Here is a 27,772-nt window from a genome sequence, read left to right as displayed (position 1 = left end):
GAGGGAGTATAGGGTATGTAGAGCTTGTATAAAGGGGCCTGAGAATCCAAATCGGGTTAAAACTGCAAACATGAAGGGCCAACTTAATCTATCGAAAGCTTTTTGAGCATCTAAGCTTAAGACTATGGTGGGACGTTTGGTTCTAGTTATTAGGTCTATCAAATCTATGGTTCTTCTTGTATTATCTCCAGCGTGTCTCGAGGGAACGAATCCTACCTGGTCTCTATGGATCAGGAACGTTAATAGTGGGGATAATCTATTGGCTAAGATCTTAGTAAAAATTTTGTAATCTGAATTCAATAGAGCAATTGGGCGGTAATTGTCGGGTAGTGCAGGATCTTTACCTGGCTTAGGAATTACCGTTATGTGTGCATGTAAGAATTGTGAATGTGGGATAGATCCCCTGAAGAAAGAGGAGAATAGGGATTGTAGATAGGGGATTAAAGTGTGTGCAAAACTTTTATAATAAACGTAAGGGAGACCGTCAGGGCCCGGAGATTTGTGAGTTGGAAGATTTTTAATCACCTCTCCTATTTCCTCCTCAGTAATCGGAGAGTTAAGAGAGGACAAATGATCGACAGAGATTTTGGGTAGCGGAAGGGAATCCATAAATTTATCAAACTCAGATTGTGAGAATTGGGGATGAGATTCAGGACCTAAACAATTATAAAGCCGACTATAAAAGTCACCAAAGACTTTTGACATAGCTTTCGGGCAGTATGTGGGGGTGCCATCGGATTGTATCAAATGATCAGGTATCGATAGAAAGGGCCTTGGTTTTAATTTGTTTACCAACATCCTATGTGGTTTGTTTGCATAATCATAAAATTTTTGCTTAGCCCATAGCATAGATTTGGAAATTTGGTTCATATCAAAAGACTTAATCTGATCCCGGATTGAGATGACATCTCTCAATTTTTCCACCGTGGGGGAGGCCAAAAGATTTCTTTCAGCTATCTGCAGTTGGGTAATAAGATCATTTTTGAGTTGTACAGAGTCTTTCTTTAGACGAGAGCCCATAGCTATGCATTCACCTCTAAAAAAGGCTTTATGGGCCTCCCACAGGGTGGAAATCTCCGAAACAGAGCCATCATTAATCCGGAAAAACTCAGTTAGTTTCTGTTGTAATTGGCTTAGAGATAGAGGGTTTTTAAGCAAAGATTCATTGAGGCGCCAGTGGCAGGATTTAGTAAAAGACTTCGTCAATAGGACATTGAGTTCAATAGGTGCATGATCCGACCAGGTAATAGGATTTATTTCAGAGGAGACTACATAAGGAAGTAGAGGACCTGTAATAAGGAAATAATCTAGTCTAGAATAAGACTTGTGAGGGTGAGAATAAAATGTATAATGCTTTTGGGTTGGGTGTTTTATCCTCCAGGAGTCAAAAAGGTTATGAGATCTAACTAGTTTGCGAAAGGATGTTGATAATTTCTTGGAGGCAATTTGCGGGGTGGTTTGGAATAAAGTTTTCCTGTCCCTGGTCGGGGACATGCACACATTGAAGTCGCCTCCCATGATCATAAAAGGCTGGGAGAAGGGCTGTAGCTTCTCAAAAACTTTTTCAAGGAAACCAATTTGTCCTACATTTGGTGCATAAATGTTAACCAAGGAAAAGGAGGTAGATAGGGGACTACATTTTAGGAATATGAACCTACCATGAGGGTCTAGGTAGGAAGAGAGAATCTTAATTGGGCTCGAGCGTTTAATAAGGATTGCCACTCCTGCTTTTCCAGAAGGGTCAGAAGCAGTGTATGCTACGGGAAAGTGTCTAGAAGCAAATTTAAAGGAGCCCCCGGATTTAAAGTGGGTTTCTTGAACCATAATCACTTCTGCTTTGGATGATTTAAATTCTTTTAAAGCCTGCCACCGTTTGCCTATGGAATTTAATCCTTTTACATTACAAGAATAAACCTTGAGGGCCATATTTGGTCATACAAAAAAAGTGCTAATATAGTGTAAAAACTAAGAGCATATAAATGAGCATCCTTAAAAAAGAACATTTGAAAACTAACATATCTTGCAGTTGGTATATCAATATAAGTATAATACTGAAAAAACATATAAAGGTCAAAAAGAGAAAAAAAGGAAAAAAGACCTGCATATGAAAACTCCAAAGGAGGTAAAAAAACAGGAAATATATTGAATGGGGAGAGAAGAAACAATAAAAAATGAAAAAAGAAAAAATAATTTTTGAAAAGCCTGAGAAAAAATTTCAGGCTGCCCAGGCAAACGCCTTGGGTCATGAGGGGGGGCATGTTAGCCTGCAGGGATTAATAGAGGAGGGGAGGAGGTGGGTAGATCCTCGTCTCTGTTTTTGTAAAATGAAAAACAAACAGACAAGAGGAGCACAGGTGTTTAGCATATTATTATGAACAAAAAAAAAAAAAAAGGGAGGTTAAGCGGGGAAAACGATGCCCAAAAAGGCATCTAACAAAGACATCAGTAAGAGGTGTGACCTCTCAACAAAGTGACCCGATCACAGTGAGGTCACTGGGGTATCCATGGTAAGTATTATCCGGCTACGGGAAAAAGAGCAAAAATTGAGAAAAAAGAGAAACAAAACATAAAAAAAAATAAGTCACATCAGGTCGGATATCTGTGATTATTGGCTCGTTGTGGAGTGGAGAAGTTCTTCTGGGATCTTCGTTGAACTGGGGTCCAAATTTTGGCTGGTGTGGTGAGTGGTTTGGGGTTCGGAGCTTGGGGTAAAGAATCTTCTTCAGGCAGAGGCGGAAGGCCTAGACTACGGATAAAAGCTTCACTTTCGTAAAGATCTCTCAGGGAGTGTTGAACCCCATCTTTGGAAACGGATAAGCGGAAGGGGAATCCCCAACGATAAGGAACCTGATGATTCTGTAGATGAGTAGTGACAGGACGGAAACTGCGCCTTTTGGCTAAAGTGATTGGGGAGAGGTCGTTGAATATCTGGATCTTGTGTTGTTTATAGTCAATTCGTGACTTATTACGCGTTGCAAGTGTGAGGGCTTCCTTGCTCTCATAGAAGTGGAAGCGGACAATAATATCTCTGGGGTTGGCATTAGGAGGAGGTTTCGGGGCCAGAGATCTGTGCGCCCTGTCCATACGCCAGTCTATGTCCGGGATGTGTGGGGCTAAAGTGACGAATAAGCCTAAAAGGTAGGGGCGTAGTTCCTTGTCGCTCACCGCTTCAGGGACTCCCCTGATCCTCAGATTCTGGCGTCTTTCACGATTTTCCAGGTCTTCCTGTTGGAGCTGGAGTAGGGAGACTGTATGTTTCAGGTTGGAGTTGTCTTCTTCGAGAACGTGTACATATTGGGTCAGTTCATCAAATTTGTTCTCCAATGTGTTGGTGCGTTCACCTAGCTGGTCAATTTCACCCCGTAACTCATGCGCTATTTTGCCCACCTCTTTAGCGATGCTGCGGGTTAGATCATGTAGTAATGAGTTCAGCTTGGCATCTAGAACAGCTACTGTCACCACATCTACGGGGTGATCGGGTGGGAGAGAGTGCTGAGAAGGTTGGGATCTGTTATCATCTTGGGTCATACCTTCCGGCAGAGTATGTGAGTCAGCAGTGTCCGAAGATCCCAGTTGTTCACCGGAGATCGGGGATCGTTGTTTATATAGGAAGCGCTCCATGGTATTAGGGGTCTGCGACTTTGGCGGTGGGATAAAGCCTCTATATATTGCCTTCTGGAAGCCAATCTTCCCCATGCAGTATTAGAAAGGATCAGATATCTTGTTATTTTATTGCTCTTGTGATTAATAAGGAACCGCTAGCTTTGTAGGAGCATCTATTAAAGAGACGGGGATCAGAGTTCTCCTCTTACATGTCTGCTTCCCTGCATGCCAGACTGGAGGTGATCACATTATATATCAGGGAGAGCTGAGGGGATAGTTGTGAAGAATTGCAGATAAATTACAAATTTTGTGTATGTAGATGATTGATAGTAGATTAGACTGAAAGGATTAGGTTACAGGGGTACTTGGAGTACCAAGATGGCCGCCGGCCTCCAGGACTAAGCCGAAGCCGCGGTCTTTCCTGGCGGCTGAGGCCGGTCGGGAGGGTACCTCTCTCCACAGGCCCGAACCGGAACTTTAGGGCCCAAGAACAGGGACTCTGGGGGTCAGATGTTGAGGGGTAGTAGCGGCAAAAGAATCGGGCGAGAGCCCTTTTACTCACAGAGTCCAGGATGGCAGGCCTGGGGATGGCGGCAGGCCGTGAGGAGCTCCGGGGTGAAGGAGGGAAGGTCCCGCTCGGCTCTCCTTCACACCGCGGGTATCCGGGTCTCCTCGGCGGTGTCTCGGATGTCCCGGATGGGAAGTCCCCAACAAGGCCGCTACCCGTCCCCCGGGTCGCAACGTAGCAGAGCGGCAGGCTCCGGACAGGCCGTAGGCCCCAATATGGCGGCGGTAGCTGCTAGTGCAGGACAGGCAGACGGCCCGAAGGAGCCCGGCTTCGCTGGATTTCAATTAAGATCCGGCCGGATCTGCAGCGGAGGGGATGTAGGTTGTTCCCAGGGCAAAAAAATCTTCCCTCAGGGGAAAATAAGGCAGGGATGGCAATGGATAGAGTTTGCCAGGACGGAGCACAGCGTCCACACGTCCTCCCTGTATCTCGTCCGGCCACGCCCCCCAGCATGCTGTTTTAAATATATTTCGTGCATTTTATATATTTCTCAGGAGGAGGTGACATGGCTGACAGCAAGGTTTTTTGAACAATGTTAGAGTAAAGCCTGTCCCAAGTCTGTCCTCATTAACATACAATGCAAAAAGCCCAGCCTCTTCACCTTTAACCCTTGTTAGGACAGACAGATTTCAAAGCTAGTTACAATTGATAATGAAGATCTGTCTGCACAGTACAGACAGGGTTAATTATGGCAAACACAGTGCCCAGTCCCCTTATAAGCAAGTAGAACTACATAGGATTTCTTTTTGCAGCAGGGTCCAGAAAAGAGTATCATAAATAATTAAGCTGTAATTTTAAAATTTTTATTACATAGTTCTGCTATGTGAATGGGGACATGTAACAAATATAAAGTAGGTGTTATCCCAATTTGGCACTCCCCTTAATGTGCCTGTAAAGTGGCGCATCTATAGCATGCATAATACATGCTGCAGCAAAAATGACATTTCTAAAAGAAAAAAAAAAAAGTCAAATCCCATTTAAAATGACTCGCAGTTGCAATTGCTGGCATCCGGCTTTTGAAAAAAAGAAAGAAAGAAAACGCCATGGGCCCCCCCCCCCCCAGACTCTTCGGGACTGGTTTAGGTTTGGAGGGGAACCAGATGCCAAAATTAAAAAGAAAAACAGCGTGGGGACCCCCCAAAATCCATACCAGACCCTTATCCGAGCATGCAGCCCAGCAGGTCAGGAAAGGGGGGGGGAATGAGCGCCCCCCTCCTGAACCATACCAGGACACAGGCCTTCAACATGATGGCTGGGTGCTTTGGGGCAGGAGACATCTTCCTGACAACCCTGAGCTGTGGTTGCTGGGGTTGTCAGGGCCTCCAGATCCCAGCCCTCCCCCTATGTGTATCGGGTACATAGTACCCCTAGCCATTCACAAAAAAGTGGCAAAAAGTAATTAACATAAGAAACATTTTTTGACTTATACTTTATTAAAAAAATAAAAAAATAAATGTCCCTCAACATAAATCCATCGCCACCCGCCGGACCCGAAAAATCAAAAGAATCAAAAACGCTCTACCCTCCTGGGAGGCCTCCTGCCTGCTCTGCACTTTGATATTTCTTATATAGGTAAGGGGCGGGGTCACCTAACTACTTCACCCGGTGGCACCACCCCCTTCTGACATCACAGACTGGTGCATGCTGGGCATGTGATGTCATGTGGGGGTAGGGCCACTGGTTGACGTTGCTAGGTGCCCCCTCCCTTACCTATATAAGAAATGTCAAAGCAGTGAGAAGACATTTGGCAGGAGGCCTCCCAGGAGGTGGAGCATCTTAGATTTGTATGATTTTTTTGGATCGGCGGGTGGCGTGATTGACAATGAATTTACATCAATATGGGGACAAGGTGGTTTGGGGTGGTGGGGGCATGTGGCCTGGTATGGCTCAGAGGAGGGGGGCCACTCGCCCCCCCCCCCTTTCCTGACCTGCCAGGCTGCATGCTCAGATAAGGGTCTAGTATGAATTTTGAAGGGGACCCCACGCCATTTTTTTTTTAAATTTTGGTATTGGGTTCCCCTCCAGACCTGAAGGGCCTGGTATGGACTGGGAGGGGGGGGACTCCACACCGTTTTTTTTTCTTTATTTTTTAAAAAGGCTCTTTTTTTTATTGTTCACCTGTCAGCGGGGAAACCCATTGACAGCTGATGACTCATCGGTTGTTAAGTACACCGCGGCCAAATTTCCGGCCCCGCTCCTTAACAGCCAGCGTACACTGCACCCAGATTGGGCAAAGCTTTGCCCAATCATGGAGCAGAATGCACTGTGCAGCACTCAGTGCATTGCAGTATGTTTGTTGGGAGCGAACACGCTGCAAACACCCTACAAATACGGGTGTTCTGCGCATGCACCCAACAATAGTAAAAGGTACAAATAAAGAGAGTGAATTTCCTTAACAGGGGCACAGACAGTAATTAAAACCTACAGATGTTCTAATCCTTCCAAACTCTATTCAAAACTAAAAAAAAAAAAAAAAGAAAAATAGTTATTATTTCAGCCAGAATTGGCCTCAGTCTAATTTCCTTAGAGGAATACATATTTTCCCTACCATGGAAAGTCATCATTTATGAAGTGCCTGTGTTTTTACAATATCATGCTTTTTATCCATTTGCACTGTATGTTGTATTTTTAAATGATTTTTGTCTGGACATGCTTATTAATTATTTTATCTCTCAGGATTCCTGCACTCCCACTTCAGTCTTCAGACTTGTGTTTCAGAGCAGGGGAGGGGGCATGTCAGAAGACTGTAATTGGAACTCAAGAGGTAAATAGCTTTCTATAAAATTCAAAATCTCAAAAAAAAAAAAATCCCCCATGTTGGGAAGAAAATTTTTACAAAAAAACTGGGGAAATTGACTCAAAACTATAAAAATGAAAACAATACTGTATATATAGTGCTTTAAGTGCTTCTCAAAAACAATGGCCAAAAGGAAAAATCCATACATATTATATTAAAAAAAAAAAATATTTTATTTAAATTTTTTTTATAATGTCTCCACATTCTATTCCTAAACCCTTTGCCATAAATAAAAACAATAAAATAATCACAATAACTGAGGAACAGAGCAATAAGTATAAATCTAAGACTGAAAAAAAGAAAATAATCAATAATTAGACAAAAAAGAATAATATAAATATTTTAAACTATGGAAACATTTAACATAACCAATAACATTAAACATACATTTTCAAAGCACACAGAAAAAAAAAAAAAAAACTCAAGCATTCCTCTCCAAAAACCCAAAACATGCAGATATAGTATTGTACCTAAACAATTGACTGAGATAATGTGATCCTGCTGGAAATGAACAGACACTGGCAAAGCCTGGAAAAGAAGGCCCTAATAAATGCTGAAGCTACAAAAGAGATAGGTGCCAGATGGATGGCAGTCCCAGAGTGCAAAGTTGAATAACAGATAAACCAGGCCAACATAAGGTGAAACTCTTTTGGCACATTCGGCTTTTGGATCTCACAAAACAGGGTAATTAATTTGGTATGTTGTACACATGTGTAGAGAACATGCATCCATAAAGGCACACTCAGTAATATTCAGTATAACAGCCACACATGGACATGCAAATTGAACGTGAAAGTCCATTACCAATCCTTATGCTACACATATGTGTATGTATTGGACAACATGAACCCAAATAAATCACCTAGGAGAGATATACTCATGAAGGGATCTATACTGGGGACTGGTAATGTGGGGGATGTGTACTGGAAAGATCAATATTGCATGGGGGGGGGATTTGTACTAAGGGAGATATCTTTAATCTTTACTGAGGTGATAATATCCCCCCCAGCTGTGCCCCCCCTCCATAACTTTTCCATTAGGGTCAATAATGCAATCATCAATCCCTCCCCTCATGTCAGGGTACTAAGAGTAATCCTAGACACTGATCTGTCCTTTCAGACCCAAATCCAATCATTGCCAAAAGCTTGTAGACTTCAGCTCTGTAACATCTCTAAAATGTTCCCTGTTTAACCACTTGACGACCGCCTCACGCCGATTTACGTCGGCAAGGTGGCATGGACAGGCAAAATCACGTACATATACGTGATTTGCCTTCCGCGGGTGGGGGGTCCGATCGCCCCCCCCCCGGTGCCCGAGGCGGTTGTCTTTTGTCCCACGGCGATCGGAGATGAGGGGGAGGCCATCCGTTCGTGGCCCCCCCCCTCGCGATCGCCGCCGGCCAATCACATCATTCCTTTGCTGCTGTATGCTAAACAGCAGCAAAGGAAATTATGTCATCTCTCCTCGGCTCGGTAATTTCCGTTCCGGCCCGAGGAGAGAAGACAGGTATGTGAGTGCACCAACACTACACAACACAGTAGAACATGCCAGGCACACTAAACACCCCGATCCCCCCCCCCGATCGCCCCCCGATCCCCCCCCCTATCACCCCCACCTGTCACAAACTGACACCAGCAGTTTTTTTGTTTTTTTTTTTCTGATTACTGCATTGGTGTCAGTTTGTGACAGTTACAGTGTTGGGACAGTTAGTATTACCCCCCTGTAGGTCTAGGATACCCCCCTAACAAAGTTTTAACCCCTTGATCACCCCCTGTCACCAGTGTCGCTAAGCGATCATTTTTCTGATCGCTGTATTAGTGTCGCTGGTGACGCTAGTTAGGGACCTAAATATTTAGGTTCGCCGTCAGCGTTTTATAGCGTCAGGGACCCCCATATACTACCGAATAAATGTTTTAACCCCTTGATGGCCCCCTAGTTAACCCTTTCACCACTGATCACCGTATAACTGTTACGGGTGACGCTGGTTAGTTTGTTTATTTTTTATAGTGTCAGGGCACCCGCCGTTTATTACCGAATAAAGGTTTAGCCCCCTGATCGCCCGGCGGTGATATGCGTCGCCCCAGGCAGCGTCAGATTAGCGCCAGTACCGCTAACACCCACGCACGCAGCATACGCCTCCCTTAGTGGTATAGTATCTGATCGGATCAATATCTGATCCGATCAGATCTATAGTAGCGTCCCCAGCAGTTTAGGGTTCCCAAAAACACAGTGTTAGCGGGATCAGCCCAGATACCTGCTAGCACCTGCGTTTTGCCCCTCCGCCCGGCCCAGCCCAAGTGCAGTATCGATCGATCACTGTCACTTACAAAACACTAAACGCATAACTGCAGCGTTTGCAGAGTCAGGCCTGATCCCTGCGATCGCTAACAGTTTTTTTGGTAGCATTTTGGTGAACTGGCAAGCACCAGCCCCAGGCAGCGTCAGGTTAGCGCCAGTAGCGCTAACACCCACGCACACACCGTACAGCTCCCTTAGTGGTATAGTATCTGATCGGATCAATATCTAATCCGATCAGATCTATACTAGCTTCCCCAGCAGTTTAGGGTTCCCAAAAATGCAGTGTTAGCTGGATCAGCCCAGATACCTGCTAGCACCTGCGTTTTGCCCCTCCGCCTGGCCCAGCCCAGCCCAGCCCACCCAAGTGCAGTATCGATCGATCACTGACACTTACAAAACACTTAACGCATAACTGCAGCATTCGCAGAGTCAGGCCTGATCCCTGCGATCGCTAACAGTTTTTTTGGTAGCTTTTTATTGAACTGGCAAGCGCCAGCGGCCTAGTACACCCCGGTCGTAGTCAAACCAGCACTGCAGTAACACTTGGTGACGTGGCGAGTCCCATAAGTGCAGTTCAAGCTGGTGAGGTGGCAAGCACAAGTAGTGTCCCGCTGCCACCAAGAAGACAAACACAGGCCCGTCGTGCCCTTCCTGCTGCATTCGTCAATCCTAATTGGGAACCCACCGCTTCTGCAGCGCCCGTACTTCCCCCATTCACATCCCCAACCAAATGCAGTCGGCTGCATGAGAGGCATTTTCTTTATGTCCTCCCGAGTACCCCTACCCAACAAACCCCCAAAAAAGATGTCGTGTCTGCAGCAAGCGCGAATATAGGTGTGACACCCTCTATTATTTTCCCTCCTGTCCTGACAATCCTGGTCTTTGCATTGGTGAATGTTTTGAACGCTACCATTCATTAGTTGAGTATTAGCGTAGGGTACAGCATTGCACAGACTAGGCACACTTTCACAGGGTCTCCCAAGATGCCATCGCATTTTGAGAGACCCGAACCTGGAACCGGTTACCGTTATAAAAGTTAGTTACAAAAAAAGTGTAAAAAAAAAAAATATATATATATAAAATAAAAAAAAATAGTTGTCGTTTTATTGTTCTCTCTCTCTATTCTCTCTCTCTTGTTCTGCTCTTTTTTACTGTATTCTATTCTGCAATGTTTTATTGTTATTATGTTTTATCATGTTTGCTTTTCAGGTATGCAATTTTTTATACTTTACCGCTTACTGTGCTTTATTGTTAACCATTTTTTTGTCTTCAGGTACGCCATTCACGACTTTGAATGGTTATACCAGAATGATGCCTGCAGGTTTAGGTATCATCTTGGTATCATTCTTTTCAGCCAGCGGTCGGCTTTCATGTAAAAGCAATCCTAGTGGCTAATTAGCCTCTAGACTGCTTTTACAAGCCATGTCTACTTTCCAAAATGGAGTCATTTGGGGGGGGTTTTGTGCCACCTGGGCATTCCATGGCCTCCGAAACTGTGATAGGCAGTGAAGAGTGAAATCAAAAATTTACACCCTTAGAAATCCTGAAGGCGGTGCTTGGTTTTCGGGGCCCCGTACGCGGCTACGCTCCCAAAAAGTCCCACACATGTGGTATCCCCATACTCAGGAGAAGCAGCTGAATGTATTTTGGGGTGCAATTCCACATAGGCCCATGGCCTGTGTGAGCAATATATCATTTAGTGACAACTTTTTGTAAATATTTTTTTTTTTTTTTGTCATTATTCAATCACTTGGGACAAAAAAAATAAATATTCAATGGGTTCAACATGCCTCTCAGCAATTTCCTTGGGGTGTCTACTTTCCAAAATGGGGTCATTTGGGGGGGTTTTGTACTGTCCTGCCATTTTAGCACCTCAAGAAATGACATAGGCAGTCATAAACTAAAAGCTGTGTAAATTACAGAAAATGTACCCTAGTTTGTAGACACTATAACTTTTGCGCAAACCAATAAATATATGCTTATTGACATTTTTTTTTACCAAAGACATGTGGCCGAATACATTTTGGCCTAAATGTATGACTAAAATTTAGTTTATTGGATTTTTTTTATAACAAAAAGTAGAAAATATCATTTTTTTTCAAAATTTTCGGTCTTTTTCCGTTTATAGCGCAAAAAATAAAAACTGCAGAGGTGATCAAATACCATCAAAAGAAAGCTCTATTTGTGGGAAGAAAAGGACGCAAATTTCGTTTGGGTACAGCATTGCATGACCGCGCAATTAGCAGTTAAAGCGACGCAGTGCCAAATTGGAAAAAGACCTCTGGTCCTTAGGCAGCATAATGGTTCGGGGCTCAAGTGGTTAACTAATGAAATCATCAGGCTACTCATCCACTCCCTTGTTACCTCTCGCCTTGACTATTGCAACTCCCTTTTCATAGGCCTACCTCGCCATCTCCTCTTCAGTCTATCATGAATGCTGCTGCCAGACTCATCTAGCTTACTAACCCCTCAGTGTCTGCCACCCCTCTCCGCTAATCTCTACACTGGCTTCTGACCGTCCAGCGAATTAAATTCAGAATACTAACAACAACATACAAAGCCATTCACAACTCTGCCCCAAGCTACATCACCAATCTTATCTCCAAATATCACCCAAACCATCCTCTCAGCCCCTTCCAAGACCTCTTGCTCTCAAGCTCCCTTGTCTCCTCCTCCCATGCTCGTCTCCAGGACTTCTCCAGAGTTTCTCCCATTCTCTGGAACTCTCTACCTTAATCTGTCTGGCTATTTCCTACCCTGGCTGCCTTTAGGCGATCGCTGAAAACTCATCTCTTCAGGGAAGCCTATCACGCCTCCAACTAATCTTTTATCACTTCCATCAGCTCATCCCCTACAGTTACAGCCTTTTGTGCCACTTGCCCCACCCTACTAGATTGTAAGCTCTTATGAGCAGGGCCAAATAAACCCTCTTGTACTTTATTGTATTGTAACTGTACATTAAACTGTAGGGAGCTCTGTAGTTGTGAGGATTTTGGCCTGTGAAGGGAGATCATTTTTCATTGTACTCTTTCTACTGACCTGTGCATTATACACTCCTGATCACTGTGCTCTGTGTGCTATGCAGCTCTTGCTTGTGGCACAATAATGAAAGAATAGTAGGTTCAAGTTTTCAGCCCCTCCCTGGTAGCGCAATTTTGGCACACCCAAAATATAACACAGGATACTGTGGGGTTTATTTACTAAAACTGTGCATGGTAGCCAATCAGCTTCTAACTTCAGCTTGTTCAATTAAGCTTTGACAAAAACAAACTGGAAGTTGATTGGGATCTGTGTACATCTGCACCAGATTTTGCACTTTCTAATATTAGTAAATCAAACCCACCGTGTGGCGTCTAATTGTTTCTTTTAGGTGTCTAAAGCTAACCCCCCCAAGGAAAAAATTATTTATGGCACTAAGGAGGATGTTTCATATATTAACACCAACTATTTCACTTCCAATAATGACCTTTATTTTCAGTGTATGGCACCAATATGCCAACTTGTATATGGCAGATCTGGAAGACAACTTCCTTAACAGCATATGACAAATGCCATGTACTGTATATTACAGTATTGATGATATTTTCATCATGTGGACAGAAGGGGAAAACATTTTTAAAAATGAATTCATTGCTTAATGTGTTTCCCCCTACAATCACACACAACTGCATTCACCCTAAATTGAAACTTAACTCATGATAAAAGCCATGAAAAAAGATGGTTACTCTTACGGACTATACGGAGCTCAACCAAAGCCTATATACAAAAATGTATTTAAAAAAAATACAGTACAATTTATCAAAATGTATTCATGTATACAACACATCCTTCACCCTCTACAACATGACAACGGTGTTAGGACACATACAAAGGGCGTCTGGACCACTCACAGCCTGTATAAATATAATGTGAAGTATTGAATCAGATTCCTCTATAAATCTCTATAATCTGTAGAACATGGTTTGTCATAGAAAGCATTTATAAATGTATTATCACTTTATTGGTGCTAATTACATTTTTAGCACTTTGTGACAAAAACATATTTCTACAGATTGTGTAGGTTTTATGGCGGAATCTGGCGGAATCTGAATATTGCACATTCTATTTATACAGGCTGTGAGTGGTCTGGATGCCTTTTGTGTGTGTCTTGACAACGTTGTCATGTTTTAACAGGTGGAGGGTGAAAGTTGAGTGGTAATGAATACATTTTTAGAGCCAGTTCACACCACAGTCCAGTACGTCTTTTTTCTGCATCAAAAACGCATGAAAAGTAGGGTATATGGTTTTCAATGGCATAGTTCATACCAGTGCTTGCAGTTCCAGTACATTCAAAAAAAAAAAAAAAATTAGAACATGCTGCATTTTTCCTGCACTGGACTGTACTGGAACGCTGTAAAACACATCAAAAATGCACTGGAACGCACCGGAATGCACCTAAATGCACCAAAAACACACTGCAACACACTTATCCTTATTTAAGGTTAACAAAAAAGAGGGGGAAAAAAAGCACTGGACTGCATCAAAAACGCACCAAAAACGCATCAAAAACCGCACCGGAACGCATCAAAAACGAGCATGCAGAAAAGCACCTGGAACGTATCCAGATTGTGTTTCTATGGTGTGCACTGGCCCTTATAATGTATATTTTATTGTCTTATTTTTTTAAATACATTTTTCAATAGGATGTTGGTTGAGAGTTAAGTCCTGTATGGTCCTTAAACATAACCATCTTTTTTTCATGGCTTTTACCATGGTTTAATTTTGAATTTGCAGTTTTGGGTTACCGGACTACATCAACTATGGTGAGTGGGCGCTATCTAGTTAAAATAAGAATATTTACAGTTTTTCATTGATTCTGTTGTATAGTTTAGAGCAGTGATGGCGAACCTTGGCACCCCAGATGTTTTGGAACTACATTTCCCATGATGCTCAATTACACTGCAGAGTGCATGCGCATCATGGGAAATGTAGTTCCAAAACATCTGGGGTGGCAAGGTTCGTCATCACTGGTTTAGAGGATTAATTTGGATTTATTTGTTTTTTAAGATAGTGGTCGACCTTCCCCCTCTATACCGACATAGTAGTGCCTGGTGGTGACATTTGTACTGGGGGGAAGGACTAGATTTGAAGATACCTGCTGCAATTAATAAAGATACGTCAGATGTACAAAAGAAAGAAGAAGATGAGATTCCTTAAAGATTCACGGAAAACAAAAAAAAATATTATTAAATATCTCAATATAAAAATGGGATGTTTTATCTTTAGAGTATGTCATTATCAAACTGGGATAATCCACCAGCAGATCATTTACATAATGAGAGGTTCCTTTCTAAACGGTAACAGGAATGTAATAAACATGGAATAGAATTAATTACATTTATTGTGGAAGAAGAGAGACTACAATTGGGTAAGCTAATAATATACATAGAAGAGAGCTCTAATGGCTCAGAGCCCTTCAAAGACTCAAAGGAGTTTGCCAAATAGAATAGGCTCTTATAACTGGTGTGAGAACTCTTGCACTACCAGATCGATTATGTGAACTCAATACCTCTCACTAATATGTGTTTAGAGCACAAATTAAATACAAATAATACTCTTTAATCAAAACCTGCTGCGATCACTTATTTGTGTTCCTACAAAATTTGTGTTCAATATCAATATAAAGTGCTGTGCTTTTACGTGTCATTAATATCATTTTGCTCGAAAAAAGTTAAAATCAACCAAGTGCTCCAAATAATTGTGACTTTTTAAACTGTGACTCATTCGCAGTTTCACTTTTAATAACTACAGTTCATAAAATAATTATCAGTCCATTTCACTTTCAAAGTTTTTTCACATTCAATTTCTGCGATGTACCCATCACCATTAACCAATGGATTTAAATATGAAAACAAAAAACACCACGTGCTTCTTTTGGGCTCTCAGAACCCTCACCTCCAATCTATATCAATGGGACGTGTAATACTGGATTTACATTGCATACCTTTGATCAGATTGGAACTACTTTCTCTTTCTGTCCACAGGGGCCCCTCTAAGGGTCACTTCTCTTGGTTTCACAGGATAGGTGTGTGGGTACTTTAAATTCCTTTATAGATTTATGCGGCCATTCGGCATAGCTCTGAACAGGGGAAGCAAAGGTGCAAGGCTCCCCTGAAACAAGAAAAGCTGCTGCAGGTGAGTCTCTAGTTAATACACACACACATACACATACACACACATACACACACCAGGTGCTAGCCCAGCTTGCATGCTGTGTAACATAAGGAAATTATTCCCGAAGGCTGCACTTCCATAAATCCTTTTTTTTGAAGCTTTATATGACAACTGGTTGACAGATGGAGCAGGGAACAAAGCTGTAGACGCATTTCGTGCAAATGTTAGTGCTTAGTCATTACCTATTGGAACTAGTCACCACAATCACCTATACACTACTCTAATGTGTCATCATTAGGTTGCAGGTGAACTAACCAATTAAAATTAGTACTCAGCTGGTGTTACAAAGAAAACCTGGCTAGAATAGATGGTACTTACACTCAAATCTGAGGTAAAGAGTTTGGTTCAAATCTACTGCCAGAAAAAATCTGATACACCAATTGAACTCGGAGCAAACTCAACACCTCAGTCAAAATCATTGTATAGTTACAACAACATACACAAAATAATAGAAAACATGTATTTATGTATACACACAATGAAGCTGATGTTGAGAACAAATGATTTTAAAAGCAAAGTCTTGAGAACCGATACTGGCATATTCCCAAAATATGTGCATAGTCTTGAATGAACATTGATGGCAAAAAAAAAAGTAGGAGAGAAATAGGTGGTAATAGACTGCAGGAAACTAGCTAAGAGAGAGAAAAAAATGAATAGATGTATAAGAAAGAAATAGGTGTTGATAGACTGCAGGAAACTAGCTAAGAGAGGATGGGAAAAAAATTAACAAAAATGAAATTAAAAATGTAGTAGAGACATAGGTGCTAATAGACTACAGGAAACTAGCGAGAAAAAAACTAAATTGAATAAATGTATAGGAAAGGAATAGGTGCTGATAGACTGCAGGGAACAAGCTAAGAGAGGAAAAAAATTGTAGGAGAGAAATAGGTGCTAATAGACTACAGGAAATTAGCTATGAAAAAAAAGAATAAATGTATAGAAAAGAAATAGGGACTGATAGTCTGCAGGAAACTAGCTAAGAGACATGGACGCTCATTCAAGACTATGCACATACTTTGGGAATATGCCAATATCGGTCCTCATGATGTTCCAACACTTTGCTTTTAAAATCATTTGTTCTCAACATCAACTTCATTGTGTGTATACATACTGTATATACATGTTTTCTATTATTTTGTGTATGTTGTTGTAATTATATAATGATTTTGACTGATGTGTCGAGTTTGTTCCGAGTTCAATTGGTGTATCAGATTTTTTCTGGCAGTGGATTTGGACCAAACTCTTTAAATCAGATTTGAGTGTATTCTAGCTGGGTTTTCTTTGTAACACCAGGTGAGTACTAATTTTAAATGGTTAGTTCACCTGTAACCTAATGATGACACATTAGAGCAGTACATAGGTGATTGTGGTGACTAGTTCCAATTAGCTAATGACTAAGCACTAAAATTTGCGCGAAACACGGCTACCTCTTTGTCCCCTGCTCCATCTGTCAACCACTTGTCATATGAAGCTTCAATAAAAAGGATCTTTGGAATTGCAGCCATCCGGAATCATTTCCTTATGATTCAAGGCTCCCCTAATGTACTATTTTGAACCAGCATCAATGTATTACATTTTCTAAATACTAACATTAGAAACATTAAAACCACACTTTGAAAAAGTAAAACCAGACACCCTGGCATCCTACTGCTTCACGTCAGCCTCTCCTCTCACCCGCAGGAGGAGAAAGTGGTCCTAATCTGATAAGGGGGAATACATAGTAATGCAAATAAAATGGGGCTCACCAGACAAATTATTAAAACTTACCATATCACATATTACATAACTCGCATGACCACTGTATGTACAGGGAAATCAGTACACTCACTCCCTGTTTACGCCCATTCACATCCCGACATGTTTTGTCTTTACTGACATCTTCCAAGCATATGTGATATGCTAAGATTCAAGAATTTGTCTAGTGAGCCTCATTTTATATGGAATTAAATATAGGGTTTTGGATTTTATTACACTTTTTCTTTTCCTTACATGTCATAATGCAAGTACTTATTTACTGCCTTTGGGCTTCTTGGGATAGGCCCCCCCCCCATCCCAAAAAATACAATATGTCTGACAGTGTCTAAATGCTTCCCTCTGACTTCTACATTGACTAGTTGCAGCTATATTCCAGTAACTTTAGCTTAAGGATTCAAAGTCAACCTTGCACTCCATGTAAAGTCCTCTTTTTAAATGAGCCCCCTTGTCCTTTGGCAAATATTGACTAAAATGATAAAAAAAAAAAAAAAAAAAAAAAGACATCTGTAGAAGGAAAGTTAGATATTTTACTTAGTTTTCCACCTGCTACCGGGTGCAGGAATGAGTACTTTCAGTCTCCCAGGAAGAAGCTGCCAAACACTACTTAGTGAAATTTGGGCTACTCTATATTCCCCAGATCTGGACAGAAATCAGTGTTATTACCCGTTAACTACTTTTTCCAGGAATCTTCCAGGATAGCTTACAGAGAGATAGGCTCCTCCCACCTAGCACAGGAAACACATGATGCGCATCATAAAAGCAGCACACATGTATTAACCCCTCAGTATTAACAAATAACCGAAGGCTTCAGAATAAGCAATCATTAACCTTAATTATCATAGCTTTATCTTTACTCTATGTTTTACATTGCTAATCACCAACAAAGAAGGGAGGGAACTGACGCCGTCCTGGAAGATTCCTGGAAAAAGTAGTTAACAGGTAATAACACTGTTTTTCCAAGTCATCTTCCAGGATGGCTTACAGAGAGGACAAAATAGGACTACCTGATCAGGGCGGGACCACAGCCTCCACCACTTTCCTGTCGAAAGACTGGTCCTGGCTGGCAAGCAGATCCAGTCTGTAATGCTTTACGAACGTCTGAAACCTGGACCAGGTTGGGGCCTTGCAAATCTGGAGGGGAGACGCTCCCTCCCTTTCAGACCAAGAAGTAGAAACCGCTCTTGTGGAATGAGCATTTATTCCTAAAGGAGGTGTCCGGGATGCTGCATTGTATGCCTCCGCGATGGCCGACTTCCTCCACCTTGCAATGGTATTTTTAGATGCCCTTTTACCCCCGTATGAACCTGCAAACACAAACAGGCTGGTGGAATGTCACCATTCCTTGGTGCGCTCTATGTAAGCGATCAAACATCTCCTGACATCTATCTTATTAAATCCTGCCTCCTTGTCGTTTTTAGGATTTCCGCAAAATGATGGTATCAGGATCTCTTCTGACCTATGGAAGTTAGACGGTACTTTGGGGTGAAATGCCGGATCCAGCGAGAGAATAATCTTGTCTTGCAAGATGATGCAGAAGGGCTCAATCACTAAAAGCGCCTGTATCTCACCAACCCTCCTAGCGGAGACTAGGGCCACCAAAATCACTGTTTTCAAGATTAAGAGCTTAATGGGCAGTTCGTCTATTGGCTCAAACAATGTTTTACAAAGACTTTGCAACACAGTGGATAAATCCCAGGGAGGGAACATGCTTGACTTGGGGACCCGCTTACGGTTGATGGATGCAAGAAATCTCTTGATCAGTGGCTCTTCTGACAGTCTTTGATTTAAAAAGCTAGATAGAGCAGATACCTGCACCTTAGGGGTACTGACTGCCAAATTTAGATCTGCTCCGGCTTGGAGGAAAATCTAGGACCGCCAAGATTATGGCTCCTGACACTCAGTTATTGAGCAGGCCCCAAATTTTTTCCAGATTTTATTGTAAATAGCGTTAGTGGATGGCTTCCGGCTGCTCAGAATGGTATCGATTACTTTTGCCGTTAACCCTCTCTGCTCTAACAGCTCCCTCTCAGAAGCCGGGACATCAGAGAAAGAGAGCTCACTTCTGGATGATTCACCTGCTTGTTCTGCCTTGTAGCAAAAAAGTCTATTTGTGGGATTCCCCACTTCTGCACTATCTGTTCGAACACTGTTCAATTCAAGCACCATTCTGTCTGAGACAGAATCTCCCGGCTTAGGACATCTGCCAGAGTATTTAATTCCCCTTTTATGTGAATAGAAGACAGGGATAAAAGATTTGCCTCTGCCCATTGACGGATCCTTTCTGCTATCCTCATAAGACCTGGGACTCTTGTACCTCCCTGCTTGTTGATGTAACTTACTGTGGTAATATTGTCCGAAAGGACCTGCACGTGTCTTCCCCTCAGAGTCGGACCAAAGACTACTAGAGCCTTTAGAACTGCACACAGCTCCCTTGCATTGGAGGAGAGGCTGGCTTCCTGCCAGTTAAAGACCCCCTGGGCCATTTGTGCGCCTGAATGGGCTCCCCACCCTTGACCGCTGGCGTCCGTGGTGACCGCCAGAGGGTTGTGTTGGGACCAAAGTCGACCTGCAGAGAGATTTGCAGGGATCAACCACCACTCTATTGAGAGTTTTACTTCCTGTGGGATCTCTGTCTGCTTCTGAAGAGATTCCTTCCCTCCATCCCAGACAGAAAGCATGAACGCCTGAAGTGCTTGAGTATGGAATTGTGCCCACTGGACTCCTGGGATGGCTGCTGTCATCAAACCAAGAACCCTCAATATACCCTGAATTGAGGTCTCTGTACATACACAGAGGCTGCTCATCTCTGCAATTATCTTTGCCACTTTTTCTTTCGTCAGAAAAATTTTGGATGTAGTTGAGTCTATTAGGTATCCTAGGAATATTATACTTTGAGTAGGTACCAACTGTGACTTCTCCTGATTTACCAGCCACCCCAGCTGCTGAAGGTGTCTGATAGTTCTGCTCAGGTTCTGTTTCACCTCGTCTGCTGAGTCTGCAAAGATCAGCAGGTCGTCCAGATAGGGAATTATATGAATTCTCAGAATCCACAGAGCTTCAGCAAAAATCTTCGTGAAGATGCGTGGTGCTGACGCCAATCCGAAGGGCAGAGCATTGAATTGAAAAGAGAGGGTCTTGAACCCTTTCTTCACTGCAAACCTGAGAAACTGCCTGGACTCCTGTTGAATGGGGACATGAAGATAGGCGTCTCTTAGGTCCAATAAGACCATGAAGACCCCAGTGGTTAACAAATCTCTGGTGGTGTAAATCGACTCCATTTTGAATCGTTTGTACCTTACATACATGTTCACTTGCTTCAGGTTCAAAATGAGTCTAAATTTCCCTGATTTCTTTTTTATCAAAAAAAGGTGAGAATAAAACCCCCCTTTTATTAGGGTTGGGGGATGAAGCTTATCACCTTCTCCTCCAGCATACTCTGTAGGAGGAAAGACATAGCTGTTGCCTTCTCCACGTCTTTCAGGAGAATTGTTGTGTGAAATTTTTAAGGGGGGCAGCCTAAGAGCTCTATCCTGTACCCCAATTTTATCAAATCCAGGATGAAGCTGCTGCTGGAAATGGTCTGCCACTGTAGGAGGAATGACCCCAATCTTCCTCCCACATGGCTGACTGAGTCACTGGGGAGGGTCTTTAGGCTGGGGGGGTTTAAAAAGGAATTCACCTCTGCCCCTACCCCTCCTGTATTGCCACCCTCTTTTCTGGTCTTGCGTGGCTGCAAAACCCTTGTTATGTTGTCTTTTGTCCCCCCGATGATAGTTCCTTTCACCTGCTCTCTGGAAGGGAGGAAAATTTCTTCTTTGCTGTTGTTTTTTGGGGAAAGGAAATCCTTTTCTTTTTATCGGCCGACCTCTCTAGGACAGATTCTAGCTCTTTACAAAAGAGCAAATCTCAATTAAAGGGGAAGGTTTGGCCTTTGCAACTGTGTCTCCTCCCCAGGACTTCAACCAGATAGCTCTCCTGGCTTCATTCATTAATGCTGTAGATCTGGCCGAGAATATTACAGACTTCATGGACGCATCTGCTATATAGGCTACTGACTTATTTAGCGTTGGTAAAGCATCCAAAATCTCTTCCCTGGGAGTATCTGACTCCAGAAGAGTGCGGAGCTGATTAAGCAATAAATCAAGCGTACGCGCCATGCATGTAGTGGCTAGTGCTGGCTTAAAGTTAGCGGAGCAGGCTTCCCACGCTTTCTTTAAATACCCTTCTGCCTTTCTGTCCATTGGCTCCTTTAGGGTACCTGAGTCCTCAAAGGAAAGCTCTGAACCCTTTGAAACTTTAGATAGGGAATAGTCCAGTCTGGGGCACTTTTCCCACAACATTGTATCTTCCTCTTTGAAGGGAAACCTTCTTTTCAAATTTTTAGGGAAGAAGACTGCCTTTTCCAGTTTCTTCCATTCCTGAAGTACTGTTTCTTTTAGGGACGTATGTACCGGAAAGGTTCTGCTCTGCTTAGGCTGAAGGTCTGCATATAAAAGGTCATGTACAGACCACGCCTGGTCCTCTGGCTCCTCCAGCTCCAGGGTGTCGTATATATCCTTTAATAGTTCCTCTGTTTCCTCTGCAGGAAAAAGGGATCTTTGAACCTTGCTGGGTCTTTCCTCATAACACTCCCCCTCCTCAGGCTCTGAGGCTGACTCTGAGCTCTCCTCCAATACTCCTTGCTGGTGGTCTGCCTCTGCCTGGGTCAGGACCATTGGCCTAACACTAATACTGGCGCCAGAAGTACAGGGGATAGGTTCAGCAAGAGCCTCCTGCTTTCTGGGTTTAAAGGGCCTTAAAGTCTGTTTCATCCCTTTCTTCATTGAGTCCATAAAACCCTTGAGGATAGGGTCTGTTTCTCCTTTGATGAGCTTGTCTATACAGTTCTGACATGCACTTTTTTTCCACCCATAAGGCATTTTCTTGGTGCACATTGGGCACCTTTTTCTGGGTGTCTCTGTTTTGCTATCTCTGGGCTCATGGGCTTTGTCCTGAAATGAATCAAATGACAAACGCCAGCACATTACTTCCACTGAAGACAATACCCATTACAAAAACACCCTGTGGATAACAAAAATTCTAATCTATGAACCTTTTTAAAAGTACCCACCACTGGAGCCTATGCTAGTATGTGCAACACCTGTTCACACTAAGCATAACAAAAAACAGACTCTGGAAGAAAACACAATGCCCCCTGTGCCCCCCCTCCACAGGAGGATAAGAAAAGGGAAGGAGCAGTCTGCCCCCTATTTTCTTACCTTAGGGCCTGAATCAATGGATGGCACCTCCAGACCTGCTTCCATGGATCCTGGTGTCTCCATGCTCCTGGAAGCCTTCGGCGCCATCTTGCTATTTGGGCCCATATATACGGAGGTGTGGAGAATCTGGGGCGGCGCTGTGGATCCGACGCCGCCCTCCGGCACAGCCCTGTTATACCCAGCTAGGCTTCATCTGGGTGTACCAAGATGGCCGCCACTGGACTTCCTGCCATGTCACTTCCTGTCACCAGCCCTGGAAGTTACCTCACCACTCTGCGCCACCAGCACCATCCACATGCTAGGGAAAGAGAAGCCCTGCACATGGAGATCTCTGTAAACAGCAGAAAAAAAAAAAAGGTACCCGGACCATGCGGCGGCCTGCACCTCCACTAGGAGAACATCCTGCTGTGCCATTTCAGATTGACACACTGGATCACCTCCTCCACTCCTCACAGGTACCTCCCTGAGGCTACAACTCAATCGGTAGAGGGGATCTCTTACTTTCACCCCAGACTGCTCTATCAAGTCTCTGGGTGGCCCAAACTGACGCATACCCCAGGAGTACTACCCCTGTTTGCCCCGGGTATGGATGTCGGGAGGCCCCTGCCACCTAGCACGAAGGTCGGAAAAATAACAAACATCTGTTTGGAGTTGCCAAATAGTAGGATTTCACCCTTGCCTAGGTTCCATAGGCAGAACCAGTGGATCCATGTGGGTGCTATGGGGCCCGCAGCTGAGTTGGGGCCCGGTGAGTGGCGTTGTTGGGTGGGTGCAGGCCTCACCAGGTGACACCCTTGGGTAGCAGCAGCCGCACCAATAACACACACCGCTGTGTGTATCTGGAGACTGTCAGCGCATTTCTGAGGTATGTAAGAAGGGGGGGCGTCTATACTAGTGAGGGGGAGTCTGTACTGAGGGGGGTCTGCCCTACTGAGGGGGTCTGCCCTACTGAGGGGGGGTCTGCCCTACTGAGGGGGGGTCTGCACTGCTAGGGGGGTCCTGCACTGAGGGGAGGTCTGTAATAGGGGGGTGTCTGTACTGCTGGGGGGTGTCTATACTGATGGGGGGTCTGCACTTGGGTGGGGGATCTGTACTGATGGGGGTGTCTGTACTGACGGGGGTCTGCACTGAGGTGGGGTCTGTAATGCTGGGGGGGTCTGCATAAGGGGGGTGTCTGTACTAAGGGGGGTGTCTGTACTACTGAGGAGGATGTCTGCACTGAGGGGGGTGTCTGCACTGAGGGTGGGTCTGTAATGCTGGGGGCATCTGTAATGATGGGGGGTCTGCACTGAGGGGGTGTCTATACTGCTGTGGGGGTCTTGCACTGAGGGGGGTGTCTGCACTGAGGGGGGTCTGTAATAGGGGGGTGTCTGTACTGATGGGGGGTCTGCACTTGGGTAGGGGGTCTGTACTGATGGGGGGTGTTTGTACTGCTGGGGGAGTCATTCACTGAGAGGGGTGTCTGCACTGAGGGGGGTCTGTAATAGGGGGGTGTCTGTACTGATGGGGGGGTCTGCACTTGGGTGGGGGGGTCTGTACTGATGGGGGGTCTGCACTGAGGAGGGGGGGGTCTGTACTGCTGGGGGTCTGCATTGAGGAGGGGGGTGTCTGTACTGCTGGGGGGTCTGCACTGAGGTGGGTTCTGTAATGCTGGCGAGGGTCTGCATTAGGGGTGGTGTCTGCACTGCTGGGGGGGTCTGTACTACTGAGGGGGGGTTGCACTGAGGGGGGTGTCTGCACTGAGGGGGGTCTGTAATGCAGGGGGGTGTCTGTACTGAGGGGGGTGGTCTGCACTGGGGGGGTGTCTGTACTGCTGGGGGGGTCTTGCACTGAGGGGGGTCTGTAATGCTGGGGGGTCTGCACCAGGGGGGGTGTTTGTACTTGTGGGGGGTCTGCACTTGGGTAGGGGTGTCTTTACTGATGGGGATATGCATGTGTGTCCTTCAGGGGCTGCATACAGTATACTGCATACTTTGTTGTTTGAAATTAATATAAGCTGTTGCCTGGGCACTGTGCTTCATGAGTGTGGTAATCTGTTGTTCATTGGCATTAGTTCATTTTTTTTTGTGGGGGAGCTGTTTGCAGGGGGGAGGGCATACAACATTTTGCTATGGGGCCCTAAAATGATTTCTAATTACGCCCCTGGGCAGAAGCAAAATAAAAGGTGATTATACTGTCTAAATATGTCCATACATGGATAGGACTTTGGTTCAGCAGGGACCGGGCAAATTTCAAATCAACGTATCGGCAGGAAGGTTGTACAGAGGTCAATCTACCGACTGACTTCTGTACAATGACACTGTCCAAATTTCCCCACTCAGTTAGCCAAGGTTGCCATGAAGACACGCTATTAAATGCCCCCTCAGGTGAAAAAAGGGGTTTCTGTATATAGATAGGGAATCTCATGAAGCTCATAATCTGTAAAGCTACTGCATAAAGTGCACAATGGTAAGCAAGGAAATCTTGAAAGCATGATACTGATACGCTGACTGACAACAAAAGAGAGGTCCATAAGGGCAATGTCTTAGATAAAAATCACAATAGTGAATAATTACCTTGATAGAAGTGAATTCCACATACATGACGTCTGGAAAACCATCCAGTCAGAGAATAGCCCATTAACAACCTATATCAGTGACCAATGAGAAAGTGAGTAGGCCACTCATCATAGTGTGGCGTATGAAGATCTCCCAGCCAGGAGGCCCCACCCATAGTGCACTATGACCACACGCATGTTGCGGCCACTGGTGTTCTGTCAAAATAGCCAACTGGTCAAAATCTCCAACTACGTTATTTCTGGTGACTCTCCAGAAGCAGATTTTGTCAAATTGGCTCTACTGGCAGCTGATGGAGAATGCAACGAGTTTTCCGAGGATCTACCAATCACCGCAGGGCGCATGTGCAAGGTACATCACTAACCTTTTTTGAAAACTCGTTGAGTTCTCCATCAGCTGCAGGGGGTTTCTGTTATTCTGTTGGGTGCACGCAAGCTCAGTAGAGGCAACTCGTCAAAATCTGCTGCTGGAGAGTCACTGAAAATGACGTAGTTGGAGATTTTGAGCATATGTCTATTTTGACATTGGCGCACAGAAATGCTTAAGCCAGACAGTGGGTACAGAGCGAGGTCTGGATAATACCAAGTTTAATTTTAAGGCAGATGCAGAGAGGGTGTATGTTCCGCCCATGTTCTGCGCTGCAGAGAAAGTCACGCAACCAATGATGGGCAAGACTACACAGCCATCAAAACAAAACCCAGATGGCTCTAAGCTGTTAATAAGAACGGAACTGTACCAAGACAGGGGATACAGTTCAAAGTACCACACAGTTGAGCCACAGGGAGATAGTACCACAATAAATACAAGAGACCAACAATCAAAAAAATAACAAAAGTTTAATAATAAACAATGGCCCAAATAGAATAAACAAACCTCCACCTTCCACCATCTAAAAAGACGATGTTGTCTATAGCAAATAATGTTTAGACACCATCCATACATTCCACATATATTACCATCATATCATAATGTAATGGGTGTAGTATTGAAAATAATACTATGGCAAGCACCTGCAAATGGATAGCCCAGCAAATCTGATGATAATAGAGTGGAAATCAAATGCAATAACTCAAATACTGTATCCAGAGGGCTACAGAGCATGGCTGGAAAAATAATGTCACATAAATCTATGTGGAGCTATCCCTCGAAGGCCGTAAAGAGTAATTGATGGTGTCACATAAACACATAAGCCGAACTCCAAGCAGATAGAGAGGATGATAGTCAGACACCTAATGCAAGCTGTAGCATTGAGGGAGTGTCGAGAAACCAAATGTCAGACATGAACAGATCATGTGTAAATCTCCCATCAACTAATGACCAGGGATGAGCCCAATATGCGGTGTTCGCGGCAAATTCGAAAGCTGCCCGAACACTGTTAAAGTCTATGGGACACTAACATGAAAAATCAAAAGTGCTAATTTTAAAGACTTATATGCAAGTAATTGTCATAAAAAGTGTTTGGGGACCTGGGTCCTGCCCCAGGGGACATGTATCAATGCAATTTTTTTTTTTTAATGGCCGTTTTTTCAGGAGCAGTGATTTTTTTAATGCTTTAATAAAAATGAAATATTCCTCTAAATATTGTGCCTGGGGGGAGTCTACAGTATGCCTGTAAAGTGGCGCATTTTTCCCGTGTGGAAAAATTGTCATTTAAAACTGATCGCGGCTGTAATGTATTGTCGGATCCCGGCAATATAGATAAAACTCATTGAAAAAAAGAGCATGGAATCCCCCCCCCAGTCCATTACCAGGCCCTTTGGGTCTAGTATAAATATTAAGGGGAACCCCGAACCAAAATTTTTAAAAAAGAAAAAGGAATATTTCATTTTTATTGTTTCACTTTAAGCATTAAAAAAATCACTGCTCCTGAATAAAATGTCCTTTTTAAACAAAAAATTTGCATTGATACATGATACATTGATACATGTCCCCTGTTCGTGTGTGTTCTTCCGAATTTTTTGCCTGTTCGCATGTTCTGCTGTGAACTGAACAGGAGGGTGTTCGGCGCATCCCTACTAATGACATAGCCGCAGGGAGAAAGACAAGATACACAGTGCTGGTTCATTGCATAGTTACGTATCCTGATGTCAGCATGTAGCTCTGTGGCAGCGGTGTAAAGTCGATACCAGGGTGACAAGTCCAGGCTCCCGCCAACTCTCTTCATGGCAGCTCAACAGCACGACACGCTTGGATGTGTAACTGCCGGCTACTGACTGTCTCGTAGTGTAGTGTGAGGGTGGCTTTGAGCGGCTCGGAAAAGCATACGGCTTTTTGGAGCCGTAGGCTGCTTTAAGCCTAAAAAAAAAAATACCCTGTTACTATAACTGTTAAAAAAGTGTTAGCTGTAGTAGGGATGAGCTTTGGGTTTGGGTTTGGGCCAAAGTAAAATTTGGTCCCAACTTTGCCTGTTCAGTATTCAGTTACGGGGCAAACTAAATAGGGTGTTTGTACAACCACTGAGCTGAATCTCCCATTACAGTAGAAAGTGATACATTTTGCAGTGGTGTTACTACCACTTCTAAATGTGACTACTTCCCATTCCGACTGGTTGCAGCCATCCCTGCCAGGCCTATTTGAGGTCTCACTGTACAGAGATTTCCTCTAACTTCCTGTTGGATTTACAGTACAAGACCGGAAGGAAAATCTCCACAAAAGGACATAGACAACAAAATTAAACTGACAGGGACTTTGACTCTTGCCAACGCTATCCAGAACAAAAAGGGGA

This window comes from Aquarana catesbeiana, linkage group LG03, assembly GCF_042186555.1.
Source record: "Aquarana catesbeiana isolate 2022-GZ linkage group LG03, ASM4218655v1, whole genome shotgun sequence".
NCBI classification, from domain to species: Eukaryota; Metazoa; Chordata; class Amphibia; order Anura; family Ranidae; genus Aquarana; species Aquarana catesbeiana.
Note: the sequence above shows the minus strand (reverse complement) of the source record.